Source organism: Cervus elaphus, chromosome 22 (genome assembly GCF_910594005.1).
Source record: "Cervus elaphus chromosome 22, mCerEla1.1, whole genome shotgun sequence".
Taxonomy (NCBI): Eukaryota; Metazoa; Chordata; class Mammalia; order Artiodactyla; family Cervidae; genus Cervus; species Cervus elaphus.
Genome location: NC_057836.1, coordinates 16,861,173 through 16,873,412, shown reverse-complemented (window position 1 = coordinate 16,873,412; position 12,240 = coordinate 16,861,173). Strand labels below are relative to the sequence as shown.

General features: G+C 40.2%; 1 pseudogene; it reads right to left on the bottom strand.

The window, feature by feature from the left end:
• LOC122679860 overlaps positions 1-12,240 on the bottom strand; it is a 51,555-nt pseudogene that overhangs the window by 23,903 nt on the left and 15,412 nt on the right.

Here is a 12,240-nt window from a genome sequence, read left to right as displayed (position 1 = left end):
GACAGACTATTTTTCAGGGCTCCAAAATCACTGCAGATGGTGACCTCAGCCATGAAATTAAAAGATGCTTGCTCCTTGGAAGCAAAGCTATGACCAACATAGACAGCATATTAAAAAGCAGAGACATTACTTTGCCAACAAAGGTCCATCTAGTCAAGGCTATGGTTTTTCCAGTAGTCATGTATAGGTGTGAGAGTTGGACTGTAAAGAAAGCTGAGCACTGAAGAATTGATGATTTTGAACTGTGGTGTTGGAGAAGACTCTTGAAGAGTCCCTTGGACTGCAAGCAGATCCAACTAGTCCATCCTAAAGGAAATGAGTCCTGAATATTCATTGTAAGGACTGATGCTGACACTGAAACTCCAATACTTTGGCCAGCTGATGTGAAGAACTGACTCATTGGAAAAGACCCTGATGCTGGGAAAGATTGAAGGCAAGAGGAGAAGGGGACAACAGAGGATGAGATGGTTGGATGGCATTACCAATGTTTTGGACATGAGTTTGAGTAGGCCCCGGGAGTTGGTGATGGACAGGGAGGCCTGGTGTGCTGCAGTCCATGGGGTCACAAAGAGTCGGACAAAACTGAACAACTGAACTGAACTGGTCTTAACTTCATTTTGTGGACCTATGTTAAATTCATGACTTAAATATGAAAATATAAAATCTCACTATATACATTTTATGGGTTTAAGACAGACACAGAAACAGACAGTAATTCACCTACACATGAGATGTAGGCTTCCTCCTTTGGAGAGCATGAACTGTAAATCCAAGGGTCAGAAGGACACTGCCAGAGGATTCCATCTACCCACCTGGATCTAGAACCTTCTCTAATAGAAACAGAAGAGTTGAAATTTCCACTGTCCCCACAGCCAAGCTGTCTGCAGATCATGGACACAGTGACATTGTCCATGTGGCTTCGGCAGACACTGCCCCAGGTTCCATTGTAGAAAACTTCCAGCCACCCAGCACACTGGTGGTCCTCACTCACCATTCTGAGGGCCAGGAATGCTAAGATCAAAAGGGATGAATCAAGACTGGTGAGAACTTCACTCAGTACCCTGGGTTTTCCTCTCTCCCAGAAATAGTGGCCATTCATCCCTGAACCAGCTGAGGAGATACCCATTAGGTGATAATACTGAAAGCTGTCTCCCTTTTACCTGAATTTCCATTTGTGCCTGTCTTTTTAAACCTTTCTACCACCATGATGTAGTGAATGTGAACAGAGAGGAAGAGCAACCTGGGCACCTGTGCAGGGTAGTGGGAGGCACTGAATTCTGCTTCCTGACCAAACCTTTAAGAGTGTGAAAGGGATATGATATGCTATTGGGGAGGTGGCAGAATAATAAACCTGCAGACATCTCATGCAAATCCCTGAAACCATGAATATGTTCCTTACCTGGCGAAAGGAATTTCACAGATGTGATTAAGGTAAGAATCGTGAGATGGTGATATTAAGATGGACTATTGTGGATTAACTAGGTGAACCCAGTCTAATCACATTCTTACTGGGTTGGCCAGAAAGTTCTTTTGGTTTTTAAGTCAAAATAAAAGATATTTTTCATGTTCACCAAGAACTTGATTGAACAGCATATTCATCATTTTGTTACACTACCTTCTGCCATTTTCAGCCAACTTCATATTTCCCTCTTCCCAAAACTTTTATCTTTTTAAGCAAAGAACTATTCCAAGTGTGTTTTATAGTCTTCCAGGAAATTTAAACTTTTTTCCACTAAGAGAATTTTGTGAAGCTCTAAATAAATGGAAAGCTGAAACTTCAATGTCCGGTAAATACAGCTGATTAATCAGAACTAGCCAAACTGTGGCAGTTTTTGCCTGACCTACAAAGACGTATGTGGTCTTGCATTATCCTGATGGAAGATTATGCATTTTCTCTGGATCAATTCTGAATGGTTTTCATTAAGTGCTGCTTTCATTTGGTCTAATGGGGAACAGTACTTGTTGGAATTATCATTCAGTTTTCTGGAAGGTACTCTCTTAATAGAGGACTCCTTTCCAATACCACCACATACACAACATCACCTTCTTTGGAGGAAGACTGCCTTTGATGTGGTTGGGGGTAGTTCATTTCACTTGCCCCACAATCTCTTCCATTCCACATTATTGTGCACTATCCACTTTTCATCACCCATCACAATCTGTTTTAAAAGCAAAATGTTTTCATTATGTTTAAGTAGAAAATCCCATGTAGAAATACTATCATGATGGTTTTTTCACTTATGTGAAATTCAAACATCAAAGAAAATAATATAACCAAGCTGGTACAAATGACTATCGATGCTTGATTTGGATATTTTGAATATGTTGGCTATCTCCTGCATTGTTTAACATTGATTGTCTTCAAGTAATATTTCAATTTGATTGCTATCAACTTCAACTGGTCTACCCTACTGTGCAGTACCGTCCAGTGAGAAATCTCCAACACAAAACTTCATAAACCACTTTTGATGAGTTTGATCAGTCACCACACTTCCATACACTCCACAAATTTTTTTTGCATTTCAGTTGCATTTCTATCCTTTCTTGAAATGATAGAGCATGATATGCCAAAAATGTTGCTTTTTTCTTCCATTTTCAATATTAAAATGGCTACACAAAAATTCACCAATTTTGATTTTTTTAAAGAAAAGATGCATGCTGCTATGATAGCTGCCACAAAATAGTCTAAAAAAATTGTTTCAAATGAAGTGAAAGAAAACTAACTGTTACTAGACCATCTTACAGGAAAAAAAGAAGGAACCTTTTGGCCAGACCTATAGAAGCACTCTTTCTTGGCTCTGGCTCCAGGGAGCTGTGACTCTGGATAATGGTTAGAGAGGTGCAGCATTGCTGGTCTGATGATGGATGAAGGGGGTTTGTGAGCCAAGGAATGCAGATGGTTTGAAAAGAAACCTGATATAAAAAATGGGATTCTTCGCCAGAGCCTCAGATGTGATGTAGCCCTGCTGAAACATTGATTCAAGCTCAGGGAGATCCTATTGAACCTTGAACCTACAGAACTTTAAGGCAATAAATATATGTTGTTTTAAGCCACTAGGTGGTAATTTGTCACAGAAGCAAACAGAAACTAGTACCATGGACTTAAGATTTTTGTCCCATATGTAAGGGAAGGTGAATCCGACTTTCAACTGGAAATTCTAAGAAATGGCTCTGCCAGGAAACTGCTGAGAAGAAAGGACTAGAACGTCACCTGCTGCAGGAGGAAGTAAAAACGCCTAGTCTTCACGTCTGCTGGAAAGACAGGCTCCATGTGAGGAAGCCTCTTTCTCTGATCCTTTCAGTGTATCTCCCTCAGGACTCAGACTCCCGTTCTCCACGGCTCCAGGTTCTCCCCTCCCCCAGCCTGTGGACAGTGTGCAGCACGGACCTGAGCAGATGACCCCCGCGTCCTCCTTGTGTCTGCAGTCGTGCCGCCCCCAGCCCCGGGAAGGGCACCTCCACACATGAGACTCATTTCCTGTGCAGTTCAGGTCGTCCAGCCAGATGGGCCCTGATCCCGCCCCGAAGTGAGCAGACCCCGTGGCATTGAGGGCTCCTCCACAGCCCAGCTGCCTGCACACCACGCGGGCATCGTCCAGGTCCCAGCCATCATCACAGATGGTGCCCCAGGAGCCCTGGTCAAGATCTCCACTCTCCCGGCACAGGGACCGCCCCCGTCCACCAGGCGGAGCTGTCTGCTGTCTGAGGAGAGAGAAATGGGACAATGGGGCGGTGACCTGGGGGATGAGAAAGGACTTCTGTCCTGTGGGACCTCACCTGAGCAGTAGGGGGCGCTCTCCTCTGAGGCCACAGAGCCTGCTGGTTCAGACACGGAGCCATTGCACTGGGGCAGCACCTGGGTCTGTTTTCCTGTAGAAACAGCAACGATTAGAGGGTTGGTGGGTTGAAGAATGGGAAATTGAATTAAGCTAAATAATGACCTAGTGATGAAGTCTGAGATAAACAATGTTAATGTAACGGTTCAGTTCAGTTCAGCTCAGTCATGTCCGACACTTTGCGACCCCATGGACTGAATGCAAGCCAGGCCTCCCTGTCCATCACCACCTCCCAGAGTTTATTCAGACTCATGTCCATCGAGTCAGTGATGCCGTCCAACCATCTCATCCTCTGTCGTCCCCTTTTTCTCCTGTCTTCAGTCTTTCCCAGCAGTCTTTCCCAGGGTCTTTTCCAATGAGTCAGCTCTTCGCATCAGCTGGCCAAAGTATTGGAGTTTCAGCTTCAGCATCAAATCTTCCAATGAATATTCAGGACTAATTTCCTTTAGGATGGACTGGTTGGATCTCCTTACAATCCAAGAGACTCTCAAGAGTCTTCTCCAACACCGCATTTCAAAAGCATGAATTCTTCAGTGCCAAGCTTTCTTTACAGTCCAACTCTCACACCTATACATGACTACTGGAAAAACCATAGCCTTGAGTAGATGGACCTCTGTTGGCAAAGTAATGTCTCTGTTTTTCAATATGCTGTCTAGATTGGTCAAAGTTTTTCTTCCAAGGAGCAAGCATCTTTTAATTTCATGGCTGAGGTCACCATCTGCAGTGATTTTGGAACACCCCACTCCCAAAAAGAAAATTAAGTCTGTCACTGTTTCCACTGTTTCCCCATCTATTTGCCATGAAGTTATGGGACCAGATGCCATGATCTTAGTTTTCTGAATGTTGAGTTTTAAGCCAACTTTTTCACTCTCTTCTTTCACTTTCATCAAAAGGCTCTTTAATTCTTCTTCGCTTTCTGCCATAAGGGTACTGTCATCTGCATATATGAGGTTATTGATATTTCTTCTGGCAATCTTGATTTCACCTTGTGCTTCATCCAGCCTGGTATTTCACATGATGTACTCTGCATAAAAGTTAAATAAGCAGAGTGACAGTGTACAGCCTTGACGTACTCCTTTCCCTATTTGGAACCAGTCTGTTGTTCCATGTCCAGTTCTAACTGTTACTTCCTGACCTGCATACAGATTTCTCAAGAGGCAGGTCAGGTGTTCTGGTATTCCCATCTCTTTAAGAATTTTCCACAGCTTGTTGTGATTCACACAGTCAAAGGCTTTGGTGGAGTCAATAAAGCAGAAGTAGATGTTTTTCTGGAAGCTCTTTTGCTTTTTTGATGGTCCAGCAGATGTTGGCAATTTGACCTCTGGTTCCTCTGCCTTTTCTAAAACCAGATTGAACATCTGGAAGCTCACAGTTCATGTAGTGTTGAAATGTAACAGTAAGGTTATCAATTTAGGGTTCACCTTTTCTAGAGAGAGCTCTGCTTCTGACAGTGCCCCAATTGTTTTCAGCCAACCATTGCACTAAGAATGAATTAAATAAGCTGTTTTGTCTGTAAATCTGTCCATAAACAGGAAAAGCAAAATAAAGTCTTTTCCAAAGTAATTCTACCACTTTTTCATCTACAATGTTTATTATTAAAAGCAATACATATATAAAAGAAATCTCATAGAAAACCAGGAGGAAAAAGACATTAGAAAGATTTTCCCAAGTTATTCAGTTACTAGAGCTATCCGATGGAGAATTTAAATAGTCATGATTGAAGGCCTCATGGGATTAATTGACAACAGAAATTGACAAAATAAAGACAGATAAAAATCCTAGCGCTGAAAAACTTAACAGCCGATGTTAAGATATAAAGGATGACCATTTCAGCACATTAGCTTGGCATAAAGCAGAAACAGTAAACAGAAGATCAGAGAACAAATAGTCTTCTATTTAGAGATGCAGGTCTTATAATAAGTGTCCTGGTTGCTGTTGTTGTTGTTGTTCATTCACTCAATCTTGTCTGATACTTTTTGGGATCACATGCACTATAGCCCACCAGGCTCCTCTGTCCATGGGATTTCTCAGGCAAGAATATTGGAGTGGGTTTCCATTTCTTTCTCCAGGGAATCTTCAAAACCCAGGGGCAGAACTCATGTCTCCTGACTTGGCAGGAGGGTTCTTTACCACTGAGCCACCAGGGAGTCGTGTCCTGGTTATATTGCTGTATAATAAATTCTCCCGTAAAACTTAGCCACTTAAGCAAAAATATATACTTCATTTTGCTTAAGACTTGCTGGGTAAGAAATTTCGGAAAGATCCCACTTGGCAGTTCTGTCTTAGAGTCTTTCATGTGGTTGCACTTAGATGTCATCTGGGGCTGAAGTGGTCTGATGACTTGACTGAAGTGTGGTTACATAAGGAAATCCCTCAGAGCATTTTAGAGGTAAAGAGACATCGTGTCTGCAACCTAATTCAGAAATATTTTACATATTCATGTAGAAATGTGGTGGGAGGGGGACAGAGCGAAAGACAGAAGCAGAGATAGAGATGTCAACTGGGGGCGGGGTGGGGGAGAAATTAAAGCAGAATGCTAACATTGGGAAATCCAGCTAAAGGTCTTCTGGATTCTGATATTATTCTTACAGCTTTTCTGTAAGTCTCAAATTACATCAAAATTTAAAAAGGAAAAGGTAAAAACAAGTCAGACATAAATCATTCCTAGGACACTTCTACTAAAAGAAATGCTTATAACACCAAAAACATAAATGCCTAGGAGAAAAACCTAGCAGAAGATGGGCAAAACCACTGAGAGAAATTGGAAACCTAACTGAATGGAGGTATATATATATATATATATATATACACAAATATATATGTACATATATACATATGTGTGTATACATATATATATGTATGTATGTATGTATATAGTGTCAATGAATTGGAAGACTCAACATTATCAATCACCTCAAATTTCTGTGTAGATTAACTCTAATCTCAAAAAAAAAAAAAAAACCAACACTTTTTTTTTGGTGAAAAATGACAAGCTGAGGGATGTCTCTCCTGATCCAGTGATTGAGAATCAGTCATGCAATGCAGAGAACTCAGATTCAATCCTTGGTGTAAGAACTAAGATCCCACATGCCACAGAGCGTCTCAGCTGGAGCCTCACAATTAGGCAGTCCATGTGTCATAACAGAAGATCCCTCAAGACTTAATGAAGATCCATATGCTGCAACTAATGCCCAACACCATCAAACAAATACACATTAAAAAAAATGAAAAGCTGATTCCAAAATTGAAATAATATACAAAAGAACAAGAATGACCAACACAGTTGACCAAAAAAGCAACAAAGGTAGAAGAGTTAATAATATAAAGTAACTCTTTGCATTAGAATTATCCAGACTTTATAACTATAAAGTTACAATAGTTAATAAATGCAGTATTGGTGCAAAGATAGACAAATGATACAATGGAATAGAATAGAGAGTCTTAAAAAAGACTCAAACATATGTTCTTCTTCTTATGACAAAGGAAGGTGGCACTGCAGTGGGGAAGAGAGTCTTTTCAGAAAAAAATTTTGAGTCAATTTGATGTCATATGAAACTTGATCTTATCTTACACAGACATCAATTGCAGAAGGGTTGCACAATTCTACGCAAGAGAAAAATAATTAAACTTATAAGAGATACTCTTGGAGAATGTTTTTATGGTCTTGGAGTAGACAAAGTTTTTTTGAAAGGATATAAGAAGCGTTAAAAGTAAAGGAAGAAGTTGGTAAATTGCAATTTCTTAAGATTAAGAGCTTGGCTCATCAAAGAACATCATACCATTTAAAAAAATGAAAATGAAAGACCAAAGGTTAAACACACAAGACAAATAATATGTTTGCACCCAAAGTCATTGTCATGGTAAGTTGTAGCATCATATTTGTAGTAGTCAAGAACAGGAAACAACACAAATCTCTACTATCAATTGTGGAATGGACCAATTCATGGTTGTGTGATCTTAAAGACATACTTTACAGTAATAAAAATGAATAAAATGCTTCTATAAGCAACATCATGAGTGAATCTCAAATATAATGGTGATGCAAAGTTATACACAAAAGATAACACACTGCATAATTTTATATACAGTTCAAACAATGACAAAACACTCTATGGTAGTAGAAGTTAGGTAAGCAGTCTTAACTGGAGAAGAGGGAGACACAGTTATGGGGAGGCCACAGCGACTGTGGTGCTGGGAATGTTCTCTTTGCTGATCTGGGTACATGACTGAAGCCTACACTTACTGCTTATACATTGTTTTCTATGATTATATTTAAATAATAGTGTTGCTTAAAATTACATTATTTCCCCTTACCACTTCTTGCCCTGACTTGGAAAATGAATGAACAATGAGAAGACCCACATTTCATCATGAAATATCTGACATTTGATGCCAGTTTCCTGTCACTCTCTCTCTTGGGGACATTTCACTCCAGGAGCATCCTGAGTACCAGTAGCCCTTCACCCTCTCTTACCTGAGCAGATCACAGAGGCCATGTTGCCATGGGAACAGTCAGGACCACCCAGGGCAGTCACAGGACAACTCCATAGGAAGGACTCAGCCCCCAAGCAGTGAAATCGGACTGTTGAGATCTGATCACCTCCTTCCATATAGTGTGGTCCTCTGGGGGTGGAGATGGCGATTCCACAGCCGAGCTGACAACAGACAACATTGGCATTGGCCAGACTCCAGTGGGAGGCACAGGGCGCTCTCCATCGTCCAGAAATTTTCATCTCCACCTGCCCTTCACACTGAGAGGAGCCGTTTGTCATGAGTCGGACTTCTGTGTACACTGGTAGAAGAAGACAGGGTTTCAACAAAGTCTGATTTCTCACCTGAACAAGGTAAGCAGAGAAGTTATAAGCCTTCCTACATCTCACCTGAACAGACAACCTGAGCAGCTCCACTGTGTTGACAAGTGCCCCCTGGACAGGGCACTCTGGGGCAGAACCAGAGCTCAGGCTCCTCCCCTTTACACCTGAACTCTTCAGCCCAGACCCGGCCATCTGACTCTCTGAAGGGTATGTGTCCCAGGACAGACACAACCTTGCCACATCCCAGCTCTGCACAGATGACCTGGGCAGTGGGGAATGTAAAGTTTCCATCAGACACTGGGGTTCAGTCTTCTCCAGAATGAACTTCTACTCGCCCTGAGCAGGGTCCATCTCCATCAGTCAGATGCATAAATCCTAAGAGAAACAAAGAAGCAAACCCAATGAGTGTTCTTGATCTTGACTTGAGAAATGAAAACAGCACATCACAGGCAATGATGTGAATGCTTTTCTTTCCCAGGAGTGGGGCATGGAGAGAGAATTTGACAGTTGGTTTCAGAATTGCCTTTTCATGAACAAGAATCTGAAGAGAAATTCAGAAGAATTTGCAGGGTCAGTTTGGGATGACTGTATCCCAACAAAGTGTACTCTGAGAATGGTTAGAAATATGAATTCCTTATCTACAGATCTAGAAACTACAGAGTCCAAGACCTATCATCAAAAATGGCTGAATACCAGGAACATGTAATTTATCATTGATTGGAGAAGTGATTTTCACATTTAGGAGCCCAGGACTACGGAGCCCAAGGAACTTGCATAATGTGTTTGCACTCAAACATGAATGTAGACATATGAAGAACAGAACGACCCCAGAGAGACATGGACTATGACAGAGTAGAGATCTGTCCTCCAGACAAAGTTAGAAAACTTCCCTGAGACTTGTGAGGCTATTATTTTGAAGTTTTCTCTCCCAGGAGCTAGTCCTCAAGTGACTTAGTTAAGGAAAATCATGGAGCAGGATCTAAGAGTGCATGCCAACCTGTAGGGAGGTTGACTGAGAGGAGAAATATAAGCATTATAAATAATCAGCATTTATGGTTTTTATATTTTTATGATAATTTTTAATGGCAGAAATTCCAAGAATTTCTTAGGTGACTTCAGTGGGAAAGAACATGAGTAAAGAAAGCTCAAAGTTCATGTCAATGTATGGCAAAAACCACTACAATATTGTAAAGTAATTAGCCTCCAACTGATAAAAATAAATGGAAAAAAATTTAAAAAATAAAAAAATAAAAGAAAGCTCAAAGAGTCATAGAAGAGGAGATGTGGTCCTAACCATCTCTCTTGAAACCCTAAGATTTGTCAATCAACTTGGGAGAGAGGGAGTTCTGATTGGAAGTTTATGGGACTGTGAGTTTGCCAAACAGGTTTTTCTTCTGAGACAGGAATCACAGAAAATCTAAGGGGTGATATTTAACTGATTTTAATTCTGTTATTGCACTTTTTCTGTATTCATATTTGACACCAAGATGACAGAAAAGGAGATTCCCCTGCTCTCATTCTCCCACAGAAACAGGGTGTCCCCAGCAACATGGCTGTCAACTTCAGACAGAACTGTGGACCCAGCAGCTTCATAATGGTGCTCCAACCCTGCACCACCATGGTCCTGGGCAGTCCTGTCTGCCCAGACATCCAGAAGGAGGCACAACCTGTTGGCAACTCTGGTAATAGGATGGCCAGTTGCAGACTTGAGTATGAATTATGAAGCAGCCCTTTGACTTAAGTCCAGATCCATTCTAACACAGTACAGAGGCAATCCTGACCATGCAGGAACCCAGAGGAAACCACACCCATCCATGCCTTTGCTACATACCCACTGACCATAGACCCCAAAGCAGCGCCAGGAGCAACCACATAACCTGACTCCAGCTTTGCTAGTCCATGATTCCAGAGGCAGTCCTATCAGTTCAAGGACAAGGTAGTAAATCTTTACTTGTGGAAACCAGTCTATAAAGTCTGGAAGAAGTGTCTGCTCCTTCAAATGCACAGTCACCATTGCAAGCCTACCCAGATCATGAAGAATCTAGCAAACATGACACCATCAAAGGAAACTAATAAACTCCAAAACTGATCCTAAAGAAATAGAGATAAATGAACTGCTTGATACAAAATTCAAATTCATTGTTTTGAAGCTCAGTGACCTACAAGAGAATACAGAGAGACAAGTAAACACAATCAGGAAAACTATACGTGAACAAAATGAGAAGCTTCAGAAAGAACTGGAAAACATAAATAAAAGAACCAAACAGAAATTCTGGAGCTCAAGGATTCAATAATTGAATTACAAATCCAAAGGAAAGCATCAAGCAAATTCTATCATGGAAATCAAAGAATCAGCAAGCTTGAAGACATGCCATTTGAAATTATCAAGTTAGAAAAACAAAAAGAAAAAACAGTGAACAGAATACATAGCACATATGGGATACCACAAGCAATATATATATATATATATATATATATATATATATTTGAGAATCCAAATAGGAAAAAAGAAAGAAAGGAGCAGAAAGCTTATTCAAAGAAATAATAACTGAGAAATTCCCAAATCTAGGGAGGGAAATGAACATCTTGATTCATGAAGTCCATGAGTTTTCAAATAGGTGGAACTCAAAGAGGTCCACACCAAGATATGTTATGATTAAATTACCAAGATTTAAAGACAAAGAGAAATTTTTGAAAACAGAAAAGAAGTGACTTGTCACCAAGAAAAATCCTTTAAAACTAGAAACCTTGAAGGCCAAGAGAGCAGGATGATACATTAAAAGTACCACAGGAAAAAAAAAAAACCTTGTCAACCCAATCATCAAAACTTTATATGGCTAAACTGTCCTTTAAAAATGGAAGTATTAGATATATATGTGTGTGTGTGTGTGTGTGTACATATGTGTGTATATACACACAAAAGGCCTTCCAAGGTTGCTCAGAGGTAAAGAATCAGCCTGCCAATGCAGGAGATGCAGGTTTAATCCCAACCACCACCACCAAAATAACAATAATATATGTATACCATATAGGTTATATAATACGTGTGTGTATATGCTATATAATGTATACATGTTATACATACATTTGTGTTTGTGTTAGTTGTTCAGTCATGTCCATCTCTTTGTGACCCCATGAACTATATATAGCCTACCAGGTTCTTCTGTCCATGGAATTCTCTAAGCAAGAATACTAGAGTGAGTAGACAATCCCTTCTCCAGGGGATCTTCCTAACCCAGGGACCAAACCTGGGTATCCTTCACTGTAGGAAGATTTTTTGACGATTTGAGCCACCAGGGAAGCATATATATATAATATATATATTATATATATATGTGTGTGTGTGTGTGTCATATATATATAAATGACAAGCAAAATCTGAGGGATTTCAGCATCACTACATTTCCAAAGTGCTAAAAGGAGTTCTTCAAGTTTAAATTAATAAATAAAATAATGATACAAAAGTATCTTCATATATGAAAGTGTAAATTTTACTGTTAAATCTAAAGAGAAATACAGAATACTGTAATACTGTAATAGTGGTACATAGCTTGCTTTTAACATTAGTATGTAAATATAAATCAAAAGAT